Raw genomic sequence first — 25,266 nt, forward strand, 5'->3', positions numbered from 1 at the left:
TACATATTTCACATTTGTAGCAAAATTTAATACAATAAATTTCTTCCAAATGAATTTGCTTGTTGATTTTTGTTATTAAAATTTGATTGAATTACATAAAGTTACAGTTAAATTTCTTTCAAAATTTACTAAACAATAAAAAGAAAAGAAACTGAAAATTTCTAAACCCCGGTTCGAAAAGAAATTTAAAATTTCTATTACTGGGGTAATTTTATGAACCTACATAAATTGCAAATAACAGCTAAAAATTAAACGAATAAAGAGAAAAATGCAACATTAAAACCGGTAAGAATTCTTTCCTCTACAAATATACTGAATTATTGAATTGGGTAATATTGGTTATACATTTAAATATTTTTTAATTTAAAAATACATGCAAGAATATAATGCAAAAGTAAGATTTTTACACTATTTCAAAGAGAATTGATGCTTTACAAGATAATGTATTTTAATTTTTAATTTTATCGATTTTTGTATATATTAAAGTCATTAAAATGGAATATCAATACTGTCAGCAGTACTCTTTTTTTTTTAATTTATTCGAAGCTATAACTGAGATTCGTGTTGTATATGGATAAAGGAACACATATGCCTCAAATTATTGCCAGCCATTTAATTTTCGCGCTTCAAAAAATTAAATAAAAACAATAAAAAAAAAGAATTGAATCAAATGCTTCTGTTTAATAACCAGAGAAATTTTTTTAAAAATTGAAACAAATTCTAAAATTAAAAATACATTTCAAAAGATCTTGCCTCTATTACTCAACTTAACATTACATTCATATTTTAAGAAAGCGAATCATTGTGGAAGAATGAAAAATTATTTCAAATGCTTGAAGCATATAAATATTATGAACAGTAAAATCTTGCAACCAATAAAATTTTCTTTTTGAAAATAATATTAATTTTTAAAATTTTTTTTCAGAAATGTGTAATAATTTCTGATATTTTTTTCAATAAAACTAAAAGAAATATATTTCGATTTAATCTTTTTAGTAACAATGTTTTTTCTTAATCAAAAAGAATAAATAAATAATAATAATATAACTTTTATTTGATTTCATTTTGTTAATCTTACATCAACAGCAAAATACAATATGTCAAAAAATAAAAATATGTATTGAAATCATTGTTCTGATTCTTTTTCCAACAGATTTCTATATTTTTTATGTCATTTGATGTAATTAATTATATATAAAAGTATGAATACATGAACGTAAATGTCCATATCAGATTTCATGAAAGGATTTAAAAATACAAAAGAAGTTATAATTAATTCTTTGATGTTTATTTTCAAATAATTTCCTTATTAAAAATTTAAAAATAAATAAATAAACAATATTTTATTATAATTAATGTTAATTTGAATGCATAATAAATGAATAAAATCTTTTTTTTAAAAAGAAAATTCTTCCTCTTACCGTTTGAACTTGAAAAATCCACAATTGAAAAAAGAGTAATGACTTCAAAACACCATGGCCTCAAAAAATAAAAAATTTTCCAATATCAATGGCAGCATGCATTGTCATTGCCAGAACCGCTCTGTTAACTAAGCGTGCAATCGCGAACGTCAGACGATTCTGCCGTACGATTTGAATCTGAAACTTTGAGATTAAAAACGATTCATTTTCATTCTTCTGTCCGAACAGAGGTTGCCAGCTTTCGTTTTGGATCGCCAATAATTCAGGCTTATCGCCTATTTAGATCGTTTTCCCTTTCAAGATGTATTTCTTCTTGAATAATTATAAGCCTTTGGGCTTTTCGAATGTTAATCGCCATCTGACCTTAAATATAGTGCTTTGGCTATAGCTTGTAAGTTTTGCCCTTAAGGCAGCATTTTGTTGTCGAACATAAACTATCCTGAAAGAATTATAAGATGTTTTTCTACTTTTAGTAATCGTTGAATAATCTTCAAGTTTTTTGGCTTGAAATAAAACTCCTTTTTTGGCCTGACTAGTAATTTTGAGATTATACTTAAATAATACATGACTTTGAAAAGAACACCAGCATGCAAACGATTATTATGAATGTACATTTCTGGGTTAAATTTCTTTAAAATTAAAGTTATTCAATCAGATCTGAGATATAATTCGACTTTTAGCTTTGAGACTTAATAACCTAGGATACTATTAGTTCCTAAATACCTTATAAAAGTATAAAAATTAAGTTTAGCTTTTAGCATGTTTTTTGCATCATCAAACAGTAAGCAGATTTTCTTTTCTCTTTGGGATTTATTAATAATGATGATGTCGTATTATCTCCCCTTCCGATGACAGTATGTGCCTTCTAAGAGGAGGATCTAGGTCATTGGTAGTGATCATTAGGTAAAAATTGCCATGAAATTACGATTGTGACAACACAATTAATCAAATCGAGTGCTACGGCAAGACGAGGAATGGTTCTGAAAAATACTAAATGGTCCACTTGAAAAATACTAAATGAAACCTAATCAAGCATATATAGTCTTTTACAGATAATGAAAGATTCTCTGCTTTTATGCATGCCCCAGTTGGTATTAATTTCACTAAAATAAGTATGAATTTACTGACGGAGATAGATATATTTATACCAGGTGATATATAGAAACATTACAAAATTTGAATCAAAGCAATATAGAACAATTAAATGAAATGAAATGAATTAATGAACAAAATGAAATTAAATTAAACATCGGAAAAGAATCAATGTCACAAAAACATTCTTTATAAAGAATTTGGAAAATAACTGCTTTTAATTACTCTTAAGAGGTAATTTACTTTATACCTTCAGCGAAGTAAAGCACCAGAAAAGAACGATTTCTTTTAAATAATTATTTTACTTTACTAGATTACTGAATTGTATGCAAGCCTTTTCAGCCGAACATTTCATACGCATTTGGTTCGGGTATGATCATTTTTATAAGGAAAGGAAATAAAGAAATTTTCTTATCCAGTGCTTGAGCACTACGCTTTATCAATAGACGAGTTCATTTGAAGACAGTGGCGCATGCGCAGAACGTATTCCAAATGGTCTTTTAATTTGAAAATTTTTCAGATGCATTCATCAGAAAATTCAAAGATGTATTTTTAAAGAAAACAAATACTGCTATTTTTAGAAGAAATTTTCAATTTTTGTTTTCAAATTTTCAACAAACATAAAACAATTTACATTAAAATACACACACCCTTGGCTCATGAATTATGGGGAGCAAAAGAAAAATACAAAATTAATCGTGAAAATAATTATTTTTATCAGTAAATACATTTGCATCTAATTGTATCTACAATTACTGATATATCCACAAAACTTAAATATACAGGAGTGTCTAGAGCATAATTTATTATAATTTTTTTTCTTTTATCAAATAAAATATTTTAAATGAAATTTTTTATGTAATGGATGCTTACGAAGTCAAAGTTAGCTTAGTTTAGTTATATTAATTTCCCATTCGACAGTAACACTGAGGTTATTTTGGAAGGAATCATATAATTTTGAAGCCCGATTAGAAAACGAGGAAGATATAAGAGTTGCCTAGACCTTCTGTTTCAAAACTTCACATCACAGTAATGGATTTTAAAATCAAAATGCAGACGTTTAGTTCTCAATACATCGACCATCAAAAATAAAATAATTCTGAGAATGTTTAAGCTTTTAATTTTTATGTTCTGCCATGAACAAAAATTTTTATGCAATGATTTGCAAATTGCAATAGGTGGATCTAATCATGGATCTAAAAGTGGAACTACATTATCTTCAGCGGTTCAAAGAAACGTTGTTGTACCTACAAAGCTCTTGAGATAAAACTCTGATTTAGCTCTAATATATGAGGGTAATTTAGCTGCCTGGTGGACTTCTAAAGGAAGCTGGAACGCATTTTTGTTTTGCTAAAAAATAATATCTGGGAAATCTTTGGTGGACTTCCAGAGTACAGCGAACAAATTAGATGCTAAACAGGATTTCAATACTTTTGTTTGTTTAATTTCGTTTAAGACTGCAACCAGAGATTACAAATTCAAAACCTCCTTCCTCTGATATCTATTCCAGGACCGAGTTATGCTTCAATCCTAGGTTTTTTATATGCCATTGTTAAGAAACAAAAGCGTATAAAAAACCTATTATTTCTTTTTTTCTACAGAAAAGAACAGAAATTTATCTGCGATTTTCACTTTATAGAGGGATATGAAATCATTCAATGAATTGCTGACTTCTATTTAAATCTATTATTTGCGATTTTCTTTCTTATTTCAGTAGTATATTCTTTATTGTAATTGCAATGTCAAATTTCATTTATAGAAATATAGGTTTAAAAAATTCATGAAACAAAAAGATATATCGTATTAAACCTTCGATAACCTAAACGCTTTTTTCCAGAAATTCGAGGGATTGAAGAAATCAATGTTGCATCCTATTACTTAAAATTCCGCGAAAACAGAACACGGATGTACGTTGCAAAAAAAAAAAAAACCGATCATAGAAGTTATGCCCTTTAGAATTGACAGGTAGGTAATAAAGTCATCAAAAATATAAACAAATTAAAAGTGGAAACTATTTGCTGTCATTTTTTCGCTACTATTGTTTAATTTTAATACAAAACAGTCACAAAAGCGCACCAACTATGCATTACATGAAAATGGTTCAAGAATTTTTCTTTCTTTTATTTTTTTTCTCATTTTTTTTTTGTTTTATTCTATTTTATTTAGAATTACACTGAACTGAAACTATTCAATAATTTTTTTATTATGAGTCACACTATTTTCAATGATTGATCTTAAAAACATCAACACTGACATTCTTATTAATGTGGATAACATATTAACAAGAATAACCGATGTTGATAATGTATAACTTATCTTGTTTTTCTTTTTACAAATTACGTATTTCGTTGGTCAGATTATTCGCTTGTTGTTTCTTCCACTGAAAATAAAAAAAAAAAAATCTGACTCAAAGATGTTCTTCGAAAAACAACGAAAACGATAATAATTAATTAAAATCTAGATTGAAAATTCGATAGATATGTATATATAGTCCCTGAAATATTTTAAATAAAATAATATTCAGTCAGTCAAAAAGTTTCATCACGTAAAAAAAAATTGTACTTTTCATTTAAAACGGTAACTAAAAAAGCAAAAAAAAAAAAAAAAAAAAAGCCATCAAACTTTTTTTTTTTGTTTTAAATATTTTATTTATTTTGAAATATTTCATACTTATAAAGACAGATATTGTAATCTACTTTTTTACTCACTACTTCATGTTCCAGAGTCTTTTTATTTACTCATACGCTCTCGATGGCAATATAGTATTTTAATATTTTTAGAACATAATTATAATTTACCGATTAATTTAAATATAATTTGATTCTGTATCTTTTGATTTGAGAAAAAATGATTTTTTTAAAAGTCAAAAAGTAGAAGTTAATTAGAGTTTTAAAAAATACTCCTATTTAGTACACTAATAAAAACATGTTTTACAAATCTGTTTCTATCAAATTTATGAATATTATTTGTATTAAATTTTGATGTTTGGTATTGTGTTCATTACATTAGAGGCTTGTCAATCAATTTTATTTCATAGACCAATCTTATCTTATAGACTTATCAATAAACTTCTAATTTTAAGATTATCTTTGATTTCATAATTTTATGTTCAGTTCAGATTGGATTAATAACTTTCTGTGTTTTTACCCTAATAGAGGCTAACAACTCTAGTCGCACAATAATATAATACAATATCAAAAGATATTGTAATAATATTCACAATATCGTACATAATTAGGGCTTGTAATTAGATAGTCACAGATTTTATAAGGTTATATAAACGTGTATATGAGCTCCGAATTCATTCATATAGAACCAGTATATGAATATTTTTTATCATTATTTATAATATGGTCATTAAAACTAATCATGTTTACAATTAGATGTGGCGGAAACAGGCTTGTAAAATCTTATTTTTAAAAAAAACCAATTTGTTAAAATGCAAAAACATCAATAAAAAACATTCTTTTTTTTCCCCCTCAATTATTTTATTAAGTAGATATTTTAGTTGCATACAAAAGCTCAAATTAGTTCCCAGTTACAGTTCAGATAAGACATCAAATTATTGTAGTCCAGGGCGCTCAAATTTGTTACGATGACCTTGCAGACAATGAGCCATTAATGGTCTTTTTATCATCTGTGCCTCCTCCATCTCATTTTGTACAGGGCCGGATTAAGCTTAGTAGGGGGTTGGGGCTCTTAGGAAAGTTTCGAAAGCTGTTTTCTCCCTTTAAATTTTTGACACCAAATGTTTTTGTTTTGATTCTTTTTAGTACCTATCTATACAAGCAGTTTTTAAATATTATGGTTAAATAAGAAAATATTTCATCGTGGGTTGCCTTGAACAGAGTTGGTTTCTATATGGTGCAAATAGAAAACTTTAATTTAAAGGTAACTAAAAGAATGAAAACAGTTAAATCAAAATTACTTTTAAAAAATTAGAAAATTTATTAATGCGTTCTAAATATTCAAATACAAAATTTGTCTGGGCTATTGAAATGTGAGACAATTAAAAAAAATGGACATCAATAATTTGCAAGCTAATTCGGAAAAATGAAAAAAATTATGAGTATCATGTTCTAAAATTTAGAAATATTTGATTCTCATTTGAATATGTTCGAGTACATGGACCTCATGAAGAAAATGAAAGCAGGTTTTTCAAATCAAAGGAAATCAAATAAAGTAGGTTATTTTGAAAATGTTGCAAATATGCATCTATATCTGGGTACACCTAGGCAATTGCCTGCTTTGCCAATTTCTCGATCTGGCCTTAATTCTGCAAGTAATTTTCAAGCTCAATGAATAATAATTTAAATAAGTTTTTATTTACAAAAGTCATCAACCCCCCGGGGGGCACCTCGAAAAGAGGATGAGATGTTTCCGGTATAGTGGTTGGATCTCGCCACTCTGGAGGGTACACAAAAAGGGGGGATCTGGCTCCTCCCATCTATGACGGGACATACTTCCTTCGGGAAGGGTTGTACCATGGCCGTTGATGGCCCTTAGGACTCAACCACAGTTCCTGCCAGTGTTGCTGTTGCGGCGGTCCAATCATTCAGTTTTCTTTATTCGTGTGCCTTCGGACAGGTCGGAGAGTCAGTGATATGACTTACAAAGGTCATAATTAGTTGAAGTTATTTGTTTACAAATTGGTTAGAACAAGAAAGAATTAAAATAGGAATACAATATATGAGAACTTTTTTACACCTTTTTTTTATGAGTGCATCTTGATAATTATGCACGATTTATAAATTTAATTTGAAATAATCAGTCGAGATGGTCTCCCCGAATCTTCTTAGCGGTTTTTATTTCTCCCGTCCTTTCCCACATAAAAACTGTGAACCTTCTTCATGGCCAAGAATATCACGAGTGCTCAGATTATATTTCCAGAGTCTCGCACATGAGCTGTTTTAACTTCGCAGCATATTGAAAAGCACTTTGAATTCTTTTTTTAGACCGACTAAAGCCAAAATTTGGCACAGAATTACAATTTTAGTTGCAAGGTCATATACTAAATTTCATTTATCTAAATCGTTGTGTTTTTGAGGTATTGTCTTTAATTAACATAGAGAAATATAAGCGGCTAACTCATTGAAAGATAAATATAGTTCAAATTATAATACAGTTCCTTCAAGATATAATACAGTCTACACTTTAAATGCTGAAATTGTGTACCAAATTTTATTCTATTAGCTCTTTGCTTTTTACAGTTATCTTGTGTGCAGACAGTCAGGCAGACAGACTTCCTAAGGATCTTTGATAGAACACAAATCAAATTTTATCCATTCAACTCAAAATGTTTCTAAGTTATCTTGTTCACATACCTGCAGACAAAAATGATTTTCACCAACGGAAGTGATGATCCCCGAAACTTTCTCTCATACTCTCCAATAAAGGTCTTATTCTTCAACCCCTCATAAAATTATGGACCTTGGATAAGACTAATTGTTTTGCAATGGATTAGCGAACAATAGTTATTAAGGTGTATGTACATACTTGAAACTTCAAAAAATTTTCAAAATATCGAATATTTTTTTATTGCTTAATAATGTTCTCTGATCCTTTAGCTTTCAAACGATACCAAGATGTTGTCAATATTCGAAATATTTCTCGAGTTATAATTATTTTTCTTGAGGTGCTTTCATTAAAAACTCTAGTTACGGTGTTTTTAAAACTCATTTTATGAAGAATGATATTTTTCCACTATGTTGCTTCATTCAAACAATCATAACTCAACAAGAAATTAACCAAATACAGTTATTTATATATCAAAATAATCTGTATGAAATAGCGGATGTTTTGTGCCTCAATCAAAGTTATATTTATAGAAATAAATTTTTAATAGCTGTTTAAAATTTAAAATTACAGAAAAAATCTCGCTTTTTCTATCCATTGTTGATGAAAAAATTGTTTTAAAAAAACTATATATTTTTATAACTTGATTGAGGCAGACAACATGGAGACTAATATTAAGCATAATTTCCACCTAGAATTGTGTATCTGTACAAATTAGAATTTAAGATATCATGTTTCAAAAAATAGGCTAATTAGCTCATTAAATATTATTTAATTAATTAATAATTAGTGTAATATGATTTTTTTTCTCACTGAAATGAGTTTAAACATATATTATTGACCTACTGTGAAAAAACTGGATTTTTAAAGTTAAAATTAAAAAAAAAAATCTTCAAGTGTGTACGTACACCTTAAAATAGACATCTGGCGTCATTCCAACGCTTTTACTGAATCTATGGAACGAACACGTTTTTAACGCCTTTTTTGTCAAATGAAACTAAAATCTGACTGAGAACTGAAGTGTTAGTCACATCCTAATTCCATTGGTTTATGTCACTTCGTTCAGGAGTTTATGGGCATGCGAAAGTACAGACCTACAGACGGTCAACCCTTTGACAGATTTGCATCAAAGTTTAATAAGAATCTATATTTTAGATGCTAAACCTGTATATCAAATTTTATCTGCTTAGCTCTTTGCGTTTTGGAGCTATCGCGTTTACTTATTGAATAGCCAGATATACAAACTTTCTGTGGATGGATTTCGCTCAAAGTTTGATACAAATTTAAAAATTTGGTGCAAAGTCTATATATTAAGTTTCATCATTCTAACTTAAAGAGTTACGGTGTCTAGCTCAAGAGTTATTTTGAATTATTAAGTTCACAAACAGACAGACAGACTTAATGCCAAAAATGTGTTTTTCAAGCTCAAGGTGGTCTGAAATGATATGATTAGTCAACATTTTTTTATATTAAATTTTGATGTCTAAATGTCGAATTTTTTTATTCTTACAATACTTTCACTTCGCAATTTTCATATATGAAAAAGTCAACAAAAATTATTAACCCTTTAAAGGGCCATTTTTTTCTAGTCATATTATGTTAAAATATTTTTAGGTTTGAAATTAGAATAAGAAAATGGATTCATTTAGCTTATTAGATAAATTTAATTTGATTAATTAATTCATTTGGTTAATTAATACTTAAGTAACAAATCAAGGCACATCATTTTGATTGAGGTAAAGAACTTGAGCATCTAAATTTCTGTCTTTCTAAAAAAATTTCTCAGAACTTATGTCAAGCTACAAAATTTCATACAAAGATTGATGAATTTGGTGGGAAGCATACTTCCCACGGCCTTAGAAAGGGTTAACTTAAAAAAAAGTATTTTGATTTATGAAAACTAAAATAAGAATAAAAATCATATTAATACCATGTCTCATTAGACTACAACAGCGACTTTCCCATTTTAGGGTTTTCAATAAAATCGCTCTAAGGGAAATTATTGATAAGACACAAGCATTCTGCATCATTACAGAATGATAATTACGGAAATTATTCCGGGACAAACAGAACTAAAAACAATCTAATATGAAACCTTTGTGTATTCGATTGGAAATGCTTTGTGATGGCCGTGTTTGTTTGAAAACAAACCACGTAATGCCACCCGGTTTACCTACGCTCATTTCATATTGAGAGGGTAAATGCTCTTCTGAGAAAAAGTTTGAACCCTCTTGGCAGATTAGAGAAAAGAAATTATGGAAACCTACGCAGGAAGAAAAATAAAAGATGTCACTTTCCCAGGCTCCCACTCAAATCTCAAGGTCAACACATTTCGCGAATTAATGTGCTTCGACATCTCTAAGGTCTTTTCCCTCTAATGTTTTTTTTTTTTTTTTTTTTTTTTTTTACATTCCCGTCAACAAAGTGCACAAAGGATTAAATAAAATTCAAAATTGAAATTTCTAAGCTCGCTCACATTTTAGATCTCTCTGAGTTGGAACACAGTAGCTCAAAAACTCAAAACGATGGACAGGTGAAATTGAGTTTGTTTTTATACCAAAGCTGAAGATTTTAGCCAAATGTCAGTCGAAACCGGACGACAGAGATTTTGTCTTGATATCTATATATATTCATATTGTAAAGTACTGAAGGACTAGACACTTTGGTGAGATGGCGACAGAAATTAAATTTAGTTGGTACCGAGTGGCAACGTGGAAAAAGAAGCGTGGAGAGGAATGATGTGGTGTGCGTGAAAAAGGAAAACCGGAAGGGATAGTTTATTAAAATTTAAAATGTTTCATGTTTAAATGTTAGTCTTTGTAAAGTTGTGTAATGTAGTGATCGTCCCTATGTGTCAAAAAAGAAATAAACCAATTCGATTTAAAAATCGGCCTGTTTCTTTGGAATAATCCACGCTGTCATATTACAATATTAACTGAATTGATTGAAATTATGTTTCAAAATTCAGATCGCATATGTTACAAGATTGATTGACAGTTTCTTTGCTTATTCATACGTATATGAAGGTAATGAAAATGGTGCCCCCTAAACTTTCTCGCATATTCTGTAATAAAAGTTTTCTTTCCCATCTCACCCCATATAAAATTGTTGACCCTTGGCAAACCCTGAAAGATAAGAGGACTCAGAATTTTATTTACAGTCTAGCATAGGACAGTGACTTGGTTATTAATATAGTAAAGGAAATTGCTACTTGTGTATTAACTATATGCCTGGCAAACAGTAATTACAAAAGAGCCGATTAGCGTGTGATCTTCAATCGATAAAATATGATTAATGCACAAGTACCAAAAAACCGAATATGTATTTTGACACCTTTTTCTCGATCCATTGAAATTAATAATAAAAAAAAATCACAAATCATTTATTTAAATCAATGCATTTTTCAGTTAACCTCATTTACATGCTTGCGGATCAGACGGTCAATCCTTGACAGATTTGGTTTCAAATTTAACACGAATCTATATTTTAGATATTAATCCTATATCAAATTTTAAGTATCTATCTCTTTATGTTTTGTAGTTATTGTATTCACTTGTATACGGACAGTCAGACAGCCAGATTTTCTTCTGAATGAATTTCGTACAAATTTTGAAAGATATCTAGAAATTTGATGCAGAGATCATATACCAGATCGCATCTGCCTTGCTCAAAGCATATTTGAGTGATCCTTTTCATAGATAGAAGGCGTTTTTCGAATTGAGAGAGCTCTAAAATGAAGAAATTCTTTTTCAAAATTGTGGTGAATAGCATATTAGCCAGTTTACAACTACGCTGCACGGGCAATTGCTTTTGCATAATGATTATATTACTGCGAACCACAAAGTCCCAGGTTCTATCCTCGCGCATCACATATCCCTAAATTGGTGACCCGGACGTGATTTGAACATAAGCTAGTTAACAACTACGCTACACGGGCGATTGCTTTTGCATAATGGTTATGTTACTGGACTGCGAACCACAAGGTCCAGGTTCTATCCTCCGCATCTCAATCCACCAAATTGGTGACCTCGGACGATGAACCTTTAACCTCCGTGCAGCTGTTGTGGCGCCATCTACCCACAGCAAACCAAAGTCGTCAGATTCACTTGACTCAGCAACACCAAGTCGTCACACTCACGTGACGCAGCATCAGCAACCACTCACCTACACACGCTCACCATAACGCTTGGCGCTACTTAACTGGGTACAGGCCCATTAGACAACAGCTAAATACATTACCACTCAATACCCATATCGTTCGTCTCACCTTCTCCGACTCACTGGAGGGAGAGTCTGTGGTGGATAGCATATAATCCAGTTAACAACTACCCTGCACGGGCAATTGCTTTTGCATAATGGTTTTGTTACTGGACTGCGAACCACAAGGTCCCATGTTCTATCCTCGCCCTAAACATATCCTTAAAAAATCATGAGTTCGATTCATTTTTCTTTTGTTAATGATTACGATAGCTTTTCTCTGCATACTTAGTATATGGGAAAGCAAAAACGTGGGACATAAGAATCTAGATGGGTGAGTTTAAGCATATAATCTTAATATTATTGTAAGTCTAATTTTAATTTTCATGTGTATAGTCACAATATGCAAACACAATATCCCCAAAACATAGCAAGCAAGATAAATGAAGTTTGATATGCAGTCTTCACGCCAAAATTTTAGATATAAATGAACTTTACGGTTCTGTTTCGTCAAAGGGAAGAGTAATAAAATGCATTCCGTGAAACTTCACAATACGAATTAAAATAAAAAGCCAATCGTATTGCGTAAGTATGAGAGAGATTCAAGAAAAGAACATTCCTGCTAATTTGGTTGGAAATTGGTTGGTTATTTTTTCGTTTATGAAATATACTTAGAGTAAGTATTGCAATTCGTCAACAAAATAGAACTCGAGATTTTGACGAATCTCCTCGTTCCAGACTTTCCTGAGTTCGAAGAATAACATTTTTGGCATTATGTCTGCCTGTGAATAAAATCAAAAACGCTTTGAGATAGGCCAAAAAAAAAAAAAAAAAGGTATATAATCGAAGTGAAATGAAGAGGAAAGCATCATTAGCGACACTAAATTGAATTACTTTACATATTTCAAAGTAATCGGTGTAAGAAATATTTATATTTATGAAGGAAAGAAAAAATTTCCCGCGAGAATAGAATTACTGACATTCAGCAACAGGTGTCCATTTAGGCAATGCTGGCAAATGCCTATTACAATAAGTAAAGATTGAAAAATTTTATTTTCCTAGTTGCCAATAAATTTACCAAAACACAAATTCTATAAATGTTAAAAAATTAGATTAGGATTAATATTTTATCAACAATAATTCGCAAATGCTATATGTTTCATTGTGTTCATTTAGTTATTTAGAATATTTATAAAATTGAACTTTTGCTTCCATAATATTCTGTACAAATGTAGATGCCGGGTAATCTGGATCATAATAAATAAACGAAAAATGCACATTCATACAATTTATAAAATTAAAAATAGTAACCTCAGATAAATCATTAATAAGTTAAAATGCGCTGAAATGTGAAACTAAATTGTCTATCTCATTAAAAAAAACAGAGCATCATAATGTGCGCTACCTATGGCCGCAAAATACCTAAATCCGCTTTGAGTCAGTTATGAAATTACAGTAAATCTCGATGAACCGAAACACAGTTAGAAAGGAAATGTCTCAGAAATTTCCGTTTAAAAAAAAAAAAAAACCTTAGTGCATTGCATGGAAATAGTCGTTACAAGAGGAATTTTTTTTAAACTTTTTACTAAGATTATTAAACAATGCAATGAGTGAATGCCAATTAAAATATTTTTAATAAAAATATGGTGAGACATTGATGCTAGAAAATGTTGGAAAGCAAGAAATAAACAAAAAATATGAAGTATTTTAATATCGAAATTCATATGCTCTTAACTATAACTAAGTATATTCTGATGTAGATTTAACATTTCTTAAAATATAATTTTAACTTTAATAAAGAAAATAAATGCAATCTACAAAGAGAATTTTGATTTTTTTTTATACTCAAAACATTTATGATTACATACAAAATAGTAATAGAAGTACAAGGTTTATTCAAAAAAAATCCTCCTCCCTTTAGTCCCTGTAATGGGAATGTACTGTAATTACTGTAAGATGGATATCTCATAGAGTAGGGAAGTTATAAGAAGAGAACATATGATAATTGTCAGGCAGAAAGCATTTACCTCCCTTCTTTTCTTTTTTCTTTCTTCTTTTGCATTTAAAAAAAAAACTACATTCTTTTAAAAATTGAAAGTGTTTATCTCTCTGTGTGTGTGTGTGTGTGTGTGTCTTCAATAAAATCAAAGAAAACATTGCCTAATTGCACGAAACAAAGAAAATAGGTTTTTATAGTTTATTATGCTGAAACACTCAATCTCAAAAACAAAAACAAAATTATCTTATGCCATTCTAACGATTAATTATTTATTGCTCGTGGTTTCATTTCGGTTTCATTTCCTATTCTTTGTTCTAAAACTACCATTGTTCATTGGTTTAAAAAAATTGATTTATGCATATATTTTATCACTCATTCACTTAAGGGTTTTTCTTCTTTACTATTATTGATAATCGACATGCCCTTTTGGCCCTTACAGTCACTGTCTATTACATCTTCTGAGAGTATGGCCAAACAAGTTATTAAACTAATTTTCACCGAGTTCACTTTATTTTGACTCGGTTGGAATGTGACCTATAATTAGATCGAATGAACTAGTACCCGACTTTAGTCTTCAAATCAGAAATCTTTAACTTTTTAATTCTCTATTATAAATAACTTTTTAATTCTCTATTATAAAATATAATTAATAGAATTTGTAATTTATTTAATAAATAAATAATTTAATTTTGGAAAGAAATAATCTTCAACGAATTTCAATAGCTGCATGAGATAACATTACATTTTTTTACTACAAGTCTCAGTTTTTAAAAAAATCATTTTAATAATTTCGGTTTAAGGAGATTGTTATCGATGTGACAAAGAAAAGAAAGAATATTAAATAAGGTTCCAAACATGACTAATTAAAAATATTTCAGTTATTTTAGAGGAAAATATTAAGCCTATGGTTGTAAGGTAAATATCATCTTGAAACCCAATGCTACGCTGCTAATAAATTATTCATCTGTTAAAATTCTTAGTTTTTAATTAAATACAAACTAATTTTGTCACTTGTTTAGAAATGATCACTTTTTATGAGAAATGTGCTTTTGTTACCTGTAATAAATATGTCTTCTTGTTCTCTATAGATTTGTTTGTTGAAGAAAGACTATAAACCCTCTCCCACTTATATAAATAAAAGAATAAATGGAAATATGGGGAATAGAAAAAAATTCAAGGAAATTTGAGTCTCTGATCTGAAATATCACAGAATGATAATATTTTAGGCTTAGTTTGTCAATCTTTATTTTATTTTAATTGCTTACTCTTAAATATATAGCAGCGATAACGTGTAATCTAAAAAAATACATATCATTCGTTGCAATTTACATACCATTAATCCTAATTTATAACACAATGGAAAATACTGTTGCAAAATATATTTATAAATATTTTTAAAAACTTATAACTGAAAAAATAATTGTACAGAAAAAAAAATTTATTACCGAAATTCTATTTTTAAAAATAATGTAAAAATTAGTTTACTGCAATAATATGCTTTGAAATTATTGAGAAAGAATATTAAAATTTTGATTAATTTTTGAATTAAAACTTTAAAAAATATTTTCTGAATGATTATATCATGCAAGAAGTAACTACTTTCCAAATCTGGTAATTCAAGTCAAACGATTTGTCTTGCAGAGGGTTTTGCACGATTTTTTTCGTCATATATGTCTCATCACGCATTTTGGAAGATGCAAACCATAAATAGTATGCCAGCCTAAAAGGATAATCATAATAATATACTGAAATATTCGACACTTGTTTTTCTTTTTTTTTTGGGGGGGGGGGTCGAGGAAATTAATAAAAATATCCTTACTGATTGTTTGAATCCCAACCATTTTCTAATACGTGACGGTACTGTCTGTTTGAATATAAAACTTCTTTTTTCTAAATTAAATTCAAAGAATATAAATATGTTTGAATAAAGGTAAGTAACGTAAGAAAATATAAATTCGTTTAAGTAACTGTTTTATTTATGCCTCGCTTCGAAGTAACAATAAGATTATTATGGAATAGACCTTGCAAATTTGAGCTTTAGGGGGGGGGCGAGAATGGACCTTGAGCCCACACCTTTCTATCCAAGCTTCCTAGTCACATTAATAGGATCCATTTGAGCCTGACAATGATCGGGCCTGACGTGCATCAGGCCTGCTTTCATAGCAGTTCTACAGTGGAATTGAGTTTGTTAGCTGGAATTCTTTGAGTCAAAAGTCAAGATCTTTCGAACAGGCCACCACGCTCGTTTAAAATGATTAGGAAAATGATTACAAAAAAAGTATTGAAAATGATATACCAATTACCAAAAAAAAAACCTGTGGAAAGAAATGAATTATTCAATTTGATATGCTAAGATTTCTTCCAGTTAAACAGTCCTTTCACATGTCATTCATTACTATTTTCTTTAAATAAAAGAGATATATTTTTCTTCACGTTTTGATAACGTTATGAAATCACGTTCATAAGGCAAACAGTTTGACGGCAAAACTTTTTGATATTCTTAACAACAATGCAGGTAAAAAAGATGTAAAGCATAAATAATGAAACTGAGAGTTCCTGACCTCAAAATCGAATCATTACCTGTTCCTGTTGACATGTTAACTTCAACAGAGCCTTTTGCCGTGCAATTAGTATTCAGTTTATTGTGATACAGTTTATTTTTCTGTAACGTAATTGTTTATGCCAGCAGTTGTAGTTTCCGCGTCCTTTTACTTTTTTTTTTTTTTTTTTTTTTTTTTTTCCTTTTAGAGTTTAAGTATTGCAGCATAGAAAATACTTTTGTTTCAAGTTATCGTTTTAGGAACACAATACATAAAAATCACAATATTAAGGAAACTAAGAATTCTCGACAAAGAAAATCGAAGAAATGTGAGTTGTAAATAAAGGGAATTTTTTCTCTCAAGAAAATATCAGATTTGATATAAAAGTTAGTACATAATTGAAAGAATAGACTGATTTCATTATAAAACAGAATAATACTCATTTTTTAAGTACTTGCTAATCAGAACAAACCCAAAATTTGTTGCGATGTTATCATTTGCAGATTTATAAAAACAAATCAGTATGTTCAGAAGAAATGATAATATATGTATATATTCTTAGAGATTCTTTTGGGGATTTTTTTACACGTGTCGATTGAAAGGGTATCTTAGGTATTTTTTTAAAACCATGTCATAGACTTTAAGGATTTTCATCCATTTGCTCAAAAAATGGAAAGTTCAAACTCAGCAACTTTTTTAGAACGTGTGCAAGAAATAATTAAATAAAAGATCGGGATTTAGATCAGGAAATAAGAGAAATTTTAGAATAAATTAGCATATATATATATATATATATATATATATATATATATATATATATATATATATATATATATATATATATATATATATATATATATATATATATATATATATATATATATATTGTTTTTTCAATATATATTTCTTTATTGCCAAATGGCAGTACTCAACTGTAAATAAATCACCGAACGACCGTTTCAAACTGCTTCATTTAAAGTGAACATAACCAAACCAAATATAATTGTTTTTGCAGCTGCAACTTCATGTAATTTAAGGTTCGTTTAACTTATTAATGGAACTTAGAAATATTCTTAAAAAGGAGAAGGGTTCGCCGTGTAGCTGAAACTTCCTTTCAGTCGTAGGAATGAAGATGTAAAACATATCAAGATGATAAATGTTAACCATTTATCATCTTGAACTTAATCGTTCCCAGATAGATATTCTCTATGACTTACTTACCGAAATTTATGTTCGTATCCTTTTAAACTATTATCTCACAAAAAAATATTTTTGTATTATCTTAAAACTCGAAAAATTTTCTTTTTAATAATATTAGTTTCATATCCGAACAATTTTATAGCTTTATTTTTTTTAATTCTTTTGAATTTAATTTGATACAAAATCTATTGTCGTTTTGAATGGCACTTCCTATGGACAAGCTCGCTGACGATTTCAGTGATCTCTTGTTTTAGTAGCGCCAATTAGGGCCAACGGCTACTCACGCATCACATTCGCTTGCACAACCCCTTTTTACAGGGGGCCACATTCACACATCGCACAGACAGAACAGCTGAAGAACAACCAGGACTCGAACCCAGGACGCCCAGATCATGGGGAAAACGAGCTACCCCTGTGTCAGGACGCCGGCGAAATAACTATAACATTGTTTTTAATCCTATGATGAAATTCAAACTTGTCTATCAAAATATTCAATTGCATGATTTCGCCAAAGTTAAAATTAAGATTTTTACAATATATATATATATATATATTGCATAGACATTTTCGAAAAAGGATTTCCATTTCCGTTTTTATTCTGTAGTATATACATTTTTTAATTTGGACGCGCAGTAATCTATAGTTGACTAATCCAATTAAATTCATGTTTTTAAGTCTTATAAAATAACAAGGTAAAATTTGTTTAGTGAAATGCATATGCTATTCATAATTTAACAATCTAAGAACTCAATTATTTGGGATATCAAGCCAGTTCAAGAATTCGCTGAGTTCTAAGCAAAATCACTCCAAAATAGCTATAATAAAATTATTAAAAAAACTATTTTCATTTTAATATATTTAAAAGAAAATTTTGTGAAAAAAATAATCTCATATAATTTGAAATATCTGAAAAATGCCTGTTATTTTTTTCATATAAATAGTACAGTTGGTATACAGTTATAGACTTACATTCCAGAAATAAATAAAAAAAATAAGTTTCGTAGATTCATAATATTTATAAATATCAACGATACAATAATATATACAAGAGCAATAATAATTTTTTATATATGCCCACTGAAATGTGAAGGAGAAAAAAAAAAATAAAGTCCTAATATGTTTTGGGAAAAATGAAAAAAGGCATTTTATCATAGAGGAACCTATTGATTACAAAACTTCATACATTTAGAAGTTAATTTATGAATTTTTAACTTTCCAATTATAATGCAATTTCGTTATACGAAAATTTTCCTATTTTATGAGATTATAATGGAGAAAATTGATTTTTTTTTTCGAGGATATAAAATGTTCTGAAATGCTAGTGTATGTTATACGTCCATTCATTTATACGATTATATAAAAAATGTTTCATATATTTCATATCATAAAAATTTTACCACATGAAAAAGCAAATTTCAGAAACAGCTTCAAAATTTTAATAATAATTTTTTTTTGTTCTGAAAAATTATTGTATTCAATATAAACAAATAGTATATATACGCACCGAAGTAAATGATAATATAACACATTACTAAAATGAATAATATTCACAATAAAATTCAATTATTTTCGTGTTACAGAATAGATTTAAAATTGAAAGCAATTATGAAACAAGAATTATGGATATGTAAAAAATTGTAGATCAATCGGTAAGCCCTATTTATTGATTTTCTTGGGAAATCTGAAACCTTCCCTCCTTTATCTATTTCTGCAATATGTTAAAAAAAATTTTTTAGTTTCATTCCACAATAAAGAGATCCTTATATGCATTTTGGATCTTTAGGTGTTAATAGTTGTAATCCTCGATGTAGATACGTATTTTTAATTTCGTAAATACAAAATTTCATTTACCTAGCATTATGAAATTTTGAATTTTTATGTTTACTTACACACTAATCAGTATCGTTTTTCCAACTAGGCAGATCAGGCTAGCTGCCTAAAAACACTAGTCTGAGAGGGGGTCTGCAAATCGGTCGTTTAAAAAACTTCATTTTTTTTCTGGTTGGCAAATAAAGAAGTTTTGTGAAAATATAAATCCCATGAATAATGATATAATATTAGTATTTATCAAGTATAGTTGTCAAGTTCCTATATGGTTATGACTTTCACCAATTTATTAGATTTTTATAAAACCGAACATCTGCTTTAATAATATGGTGTAAAAGCATGGATACCGGGAAGTATGGAATAGTAATTAATAAATATAAAAAATAAAAAATAATAATAAATAATAAAATAATAAAAAAGCAAAGTTAATAAAAATATTAATCTGAAATGAACCGTTAATATTAAAAATCTTATGAAATGGGGAACTTAATTGATCATTTTACTAAAAGAGGGGCCTCTTTTGTTATGCATTGTCTGTAGCCGTGAAGTAACTAAATCCACCACTGACACGAATGGACAGAATAACAGATAATCAACGTTATCTGCGAAATTTTTCCAGGATCTGATACACATATGAAATACTAATGACAATAATGATAAATTACATCTATTTAGCTTTTTGTGAATTTAGTTATGGTATTTACAGTCACACGGAAGGCCATGTAGACAAATTTCCCATTGACGGACTTCTTCCAATATTTATTATATTAAAATTCTGATTCAAAAATCGCATACAAATTATATCACATTAGCTTGTTGCTTTTCAAGTCATCTCTCTAGTTCGCATATAAACAAACATAATTGTAAAAACATGTTTTTCGGACTCGGTATCATTTTGGAAATTTTAATGCTTTTATTCGCTAATCATCGTATGCAAGAAAGTTTTTTTTTTTTCTTTTCTTTTTTTTTTTAAATAATTAGCTGTATTTTTCGTTAGAAATGGAAAGAAAAAGAAATTTAACTAGAACGAGAAGACTAATGAGAGGAAATAATTGGAATCGGAGAGAATTTACCATTGAGTATTTGACTTTATTAAAATTTTTCAGAAGTGGCTGTGATAAAATATTAGTCTGATGGGATCACTCATTTGTAAAGATTGTCCTGCATTTTCGTTTAATCTTTTCAATCAATTGTTGCGATGTTAAAAGAAAATAGAGACTGCAGACTGAATGAATTCATTTGAAATGAATTCAAATTTTGTAAGTAATTTCTAGTATAACGCTATTAAAATAAGAAATGATTTTGATATCTGTTTATCTTAGACCTTAGCCAATCTCAATGTATCTCTACTCGCTGAGAAAGTCGTGAAAAAACAAAAGAATAAAACAAAAGGAAAAAGATAGTCAGAAAACTTTTAAAAACTAATTTTTGAAATCAAAAACACAGCACATGTAAATTTGCCACAAATTTACACGTTATATATTTTTAGATGGAGAATCTGATTAAATAAATATAAAAATCATATGTAACTTGATATGACTTTAAAATTTCAAAATTGTTTGGAAGAAAGACAAAATTACAAAAATCATTAGAATAGAAGTTAAATAGAAATTGATACGGCGATTTAAAGTTATGACATAATAGCCATAATGGTTTCAAAAACTTTCAAAATTTTTATAATATTTATGCTTTTTGTAAGTTCTGTTATAGTATTAAATTCTGTACTCTATAAATTTTCAAAGCACATGAAATTAGCATCGTTTATTACATACATTTTCTGAAATACTTCAATGATTTCAGTTTTATATTTAAAAAAACATAAGTATTTGAAGTTTTCATGGTGATCTATTCTTCATCATACAAAAAGAATTTTAAAAAAATATCACATTTAAAAAGATTATATAAAAAAGATTTTTTTAAAATCGTAATATGCTCTTCAACACATTTCTTCTAGTATATAAACGTTGCACACTTCCTACTGAACCTATCCAAGTAAAATTCTATTTATTTTGCTTTTTAGCCTATTGACTACGAATTTTTTAAATATCTTCTCTTTATTTTTGATACGAACGTAAAAAGAATTCCAAAGTAAAAGCTCATCTTTTCTACTTTTCCTCCCAAGTATTTCATAAAGCAGAAATTGGAACATAATAGTTTGATAACCAAAATACTAGGTTTCCTAAAAACTATTTGATTGATTCTAAAATGTGAGTATGCCTTATATGCTCTTTAGTAGTCAAAGATTAAGGTTCTTGTATTATCTATTTGCATAAACCTGCTAGATTGCACCGTAGAGCTAAACTTTCAGATTATTATTCTAAAACGATAGGAAGTAAATAGAATACCCATCAAAGGAAAAAAATCATGTCATGATTGAAACTTCTGCACTTTATTTACTCAATTAAATTATTTTCATATCTCATTTGAATGTCTATTTAATACCTTAGAGCTATTTTAGACCAGGTGGCATTTGTCACAACACAACATGGTTGCTCTTTATTCTTATCTTGTTCTTAAGCTTGTTCTTTTGTTCTTATTCCATGGCATTATCTTTTTATTTAATCTCTTATACATCTATGATTTAATACTTATTTTGACAAAATATTTTTAATGATTCTCAAATTCAAAAATACCAGTTATGGTAACGCACATTTAATTGAAAAATATAAATAAATTGATTAAATAAAATTCATATCGGCAAACGGAAAAAAACTATCAAATAAAGATGTTAAAATTTAATTAAAAATTTTTTTTATTTAAACTATTAATATATCAAAAAGTATAACCATAATCTATAAAAATTTTACATACCATTTTAAAATTCCATTAAAAATTAAAAAAAAAAATAAAAAGAATTAAGTATTCTAGTACCGGCTTTCACTATTTATAATTACACCATGCAACGGGAGAAAGAAAAATTCTTACCTGATTCTTTAGCAGACGATACTTGTAACACACTTGCAGCAGAAGGAAAGCGCGCACGCGTCCCAAATTTAACTGGACAACTTTGGAAAAAAGGGCATATGGCAACGTGAGGCAAGACTGCGCTTGCGCTCACAAAAGTTAGAAAAAAAGGCGGCAATAGGTTGTTTAAATAGGCCACTTTCGCTTGCCCTTGTTTTTACAAGTTTGCGGTCGGTGTCCGTACATCTCATAATAAAGGAGAGCACGTTGATCGGTTTTTAATTCTGCTAATCGTCAGATTAAAAGACAGCTTTTCAGAGATATGTAAGCATTCCAATAAATATGTATCAACAAAAATGATTTTCCAGGGAAAATGCTGAATGTATGTGCGCTAGGCATAAAAAAATGCAAATACTGAAAAAAATGTTATTTATCGGATGCATAAAATCACAGAGTCTTTCAAAAGAAGTTTTATGTTTATAATTTTTTATTTTCTATTTTTACGAATTATATTAATTCTATTAAAATTTTTCTTTCAACAGTTTTTTAAAAATTAAATACTAATTTCTAAAGGACATAACACATTTGATTAAACATAATAGCTTTTATTTTCTCCGCTAAAATTCTATGTTTGTCTATTTTTCTTTTATTATTATTAAAGAAAAAAATTATTTAATAACAAACAATAAAAAAAAAAAAAAATTTAATCGTAACCAGCTTCTGCATCAGTATGACTATAATTTTCGCGACAAGTTCAGCAAAATTTTGCAATTACATCACAATCAGAAAATCAATAAAAATAAAAGTTCAAAATTTTCTAGCTTGTAAACTTGAGAAATGCTCTCAATGAAGTTTATCAATGCGATTATTTTTGTGTACAACCAGTGAAAAAAAAATCGAATGAAGTACTTTTACAGAAGAATCACAAATGAGTTTGCCTTTGTATGGGAATAGTTAAATGTATGATGCAAAGATTTTTGAACAGATCAGTTGTGGGACTTACGATGCTCGAAAGACTATTGAGCAAAGAGTTTGTTGATTTATATTAAAAGTTAACGCATTGTAATAAAAACACAAGGCTCCAAATAAAGATATATTATTTACTATTTATAAATTATTTCTGAGTTATTAGCACGGATAAAATAATTTAATGCATTTAATCCAGAAAATACAGTTTTTTTTAGTATATCATTTCAGCCACATTTAAGTTAATTGCGTGATTAAATTTTACTTTATGAAGCACTGCGGGTTTAACAGAGTTTGGGGAAATTTGCTAATTTTATATCATTAGTCCCAGAACAACAAATTGTATATTATTTAGATATTATCTAAATAATATCTACTTCTAAATAATTAAAGATGTTGATTGTATTCACTTTTTAACAATTTACTACAAAAAATCAACATAGATATATCAAAATATGACTGATTATTACTAGACTAAATTATTTACAGGTTTATAAAAAAAATCGGTAATTTAAATTAATTGAATTCTGATCTCGTTTCATAGAAGAAATTCTTTCTTGGTCTCGGTCTGCCTCACGATGATCCGCCTACCCGAAAGGGTGTAAGACCTTGAAGAGAGAACCATTATTTATTTATTAAAAGGCTTACAATCATTTCGTCTCGTTTCATAGAATTTCTTTCTTGATAGAGGAACAAATATCCTGTTCAATTAAATTCGTAAAAAATCTTAGCAAAAACTGAAGGGATTTTTCGTTTCGCCATTCCAGGGTGCTGATGCTGTAAGTGAGCCTAAACAAATATGTTACTTTCAAAAGGTACCTTTTAAGGTCTCATCTCTTTCCCTTTTTTGTGTCTGAAGAAAAAATTTAAAATTAAAAACTTGTATTGACAAAGTGGACAGATTCTTAGAATAGTACATCAATTATTTTGGAAGGACTCTTATTAGCGAAAATTCTTGTACGATATCTCAAAGTGTTCGTAGATATTCTGAATGCCGGGCTACATTGTGAAAATATTGTAAAATATTAGTACGCATTTTGCGAGAACGGAGACCACCCAAAGTCTAAATGTAAATATTTTGGATTTGGAAGTTTTTTTTATAAGGTAAAATTTATATATTAAAAATTGGAATTAACGAAATTTTTGAAAAAATGTGCCCTTTGATAATTTTGTTTAAAAAAACCAAAGTTTCAAGAAGATATCGAAACGGAATGCTACAAATTTTAAACATACATTTTTCGAGTTACCAAAAATGAATTCCACTTTATTTTTCAAAATTCAAAATAATGGGCTGATTGTTCAGCAATTTTCCGTATTTTTTGGTATCTTCAACGATATTCTGAATCGATATCCTAACTTTCCAATATTGTAAACTTTGAAAGTTTTTTTTTTTTTTTTATACTGCCGACAGTATTTTAGTAAGATATTACAACTGTACATTTGCATACAATTTAGCGAGTACTGAGGGAAACTGTCCATTATAATTAGAGAGAGATTATTTTATGAGATAAATAAAGATGTTTGTCCCAGTAGTAAGGTTTTAGCTTCAGAACCGGAGGTTTCCACGTTTATGACTCGATTTCATCAAAGAAATACCATGCATCCAAGTTGGCGAACACTAAGTCTACATAGGACAGATGACTTCCATCCCTGTACCGATGCGCCAGCGAAAACTGGAGAGAGATGAGGTCCACCCAGTACAGCTCCCGTACTTGTCTCGAAATTATGAGATCCTCTCCGAAATAACTCTAATGTTGTTTCTTAACAGGATTTTATATAATTATTCTGCTACGCTTCAATTGTATAGAAAATTTTGAATACCAAA

At 28.7% G+C, this 25,266-nt stretch overlaps 1 protein-coding gene across 2 annotated transcripts in view; it reads right to left on the minus strand.

Moving 5' to 3' along the window:
* LOC129971430 (phospholipid-transporting ATPase ABCA1-like) overlaps nucleotides 1-22,559 on the minus strand; it is a 169,166-nt gene extending 146,607 nt beyond the window's left edge. Inside the window, exon 1 of one of the 2 annotated variants that reach the window (XM_056085187.1) lies at nucleotides 22,497-22,559. The gene's annotated coding sequence lies outside the window, so the exon portion shown is untranslated. Of the gene's footprint in view, nucleotides 1-1,421; nucleotides 1,578-22,496 lie in introns of those variants that run through there. The other variant, XM_056085186.1, reaches the window with a different exon arrangement.
* Nucleotides 22,560-25,266: the final 2,707 nt, after the last annotated feature.

This window comes from Argiope bruennichi, chromosome 6 (assembly GCF_947563725.1).
Source record: "Argiope bruennichi chromosome 6, qqArgBrue1.1, whole genome shotgun sequence".
Taxonomy (NCBI): domain Eukaryota; kingdom Metazoa; phylum Arthropoda; class Arachnida; order Araneae; family Araneidae; genus Argiope; species Argiope bruennichi.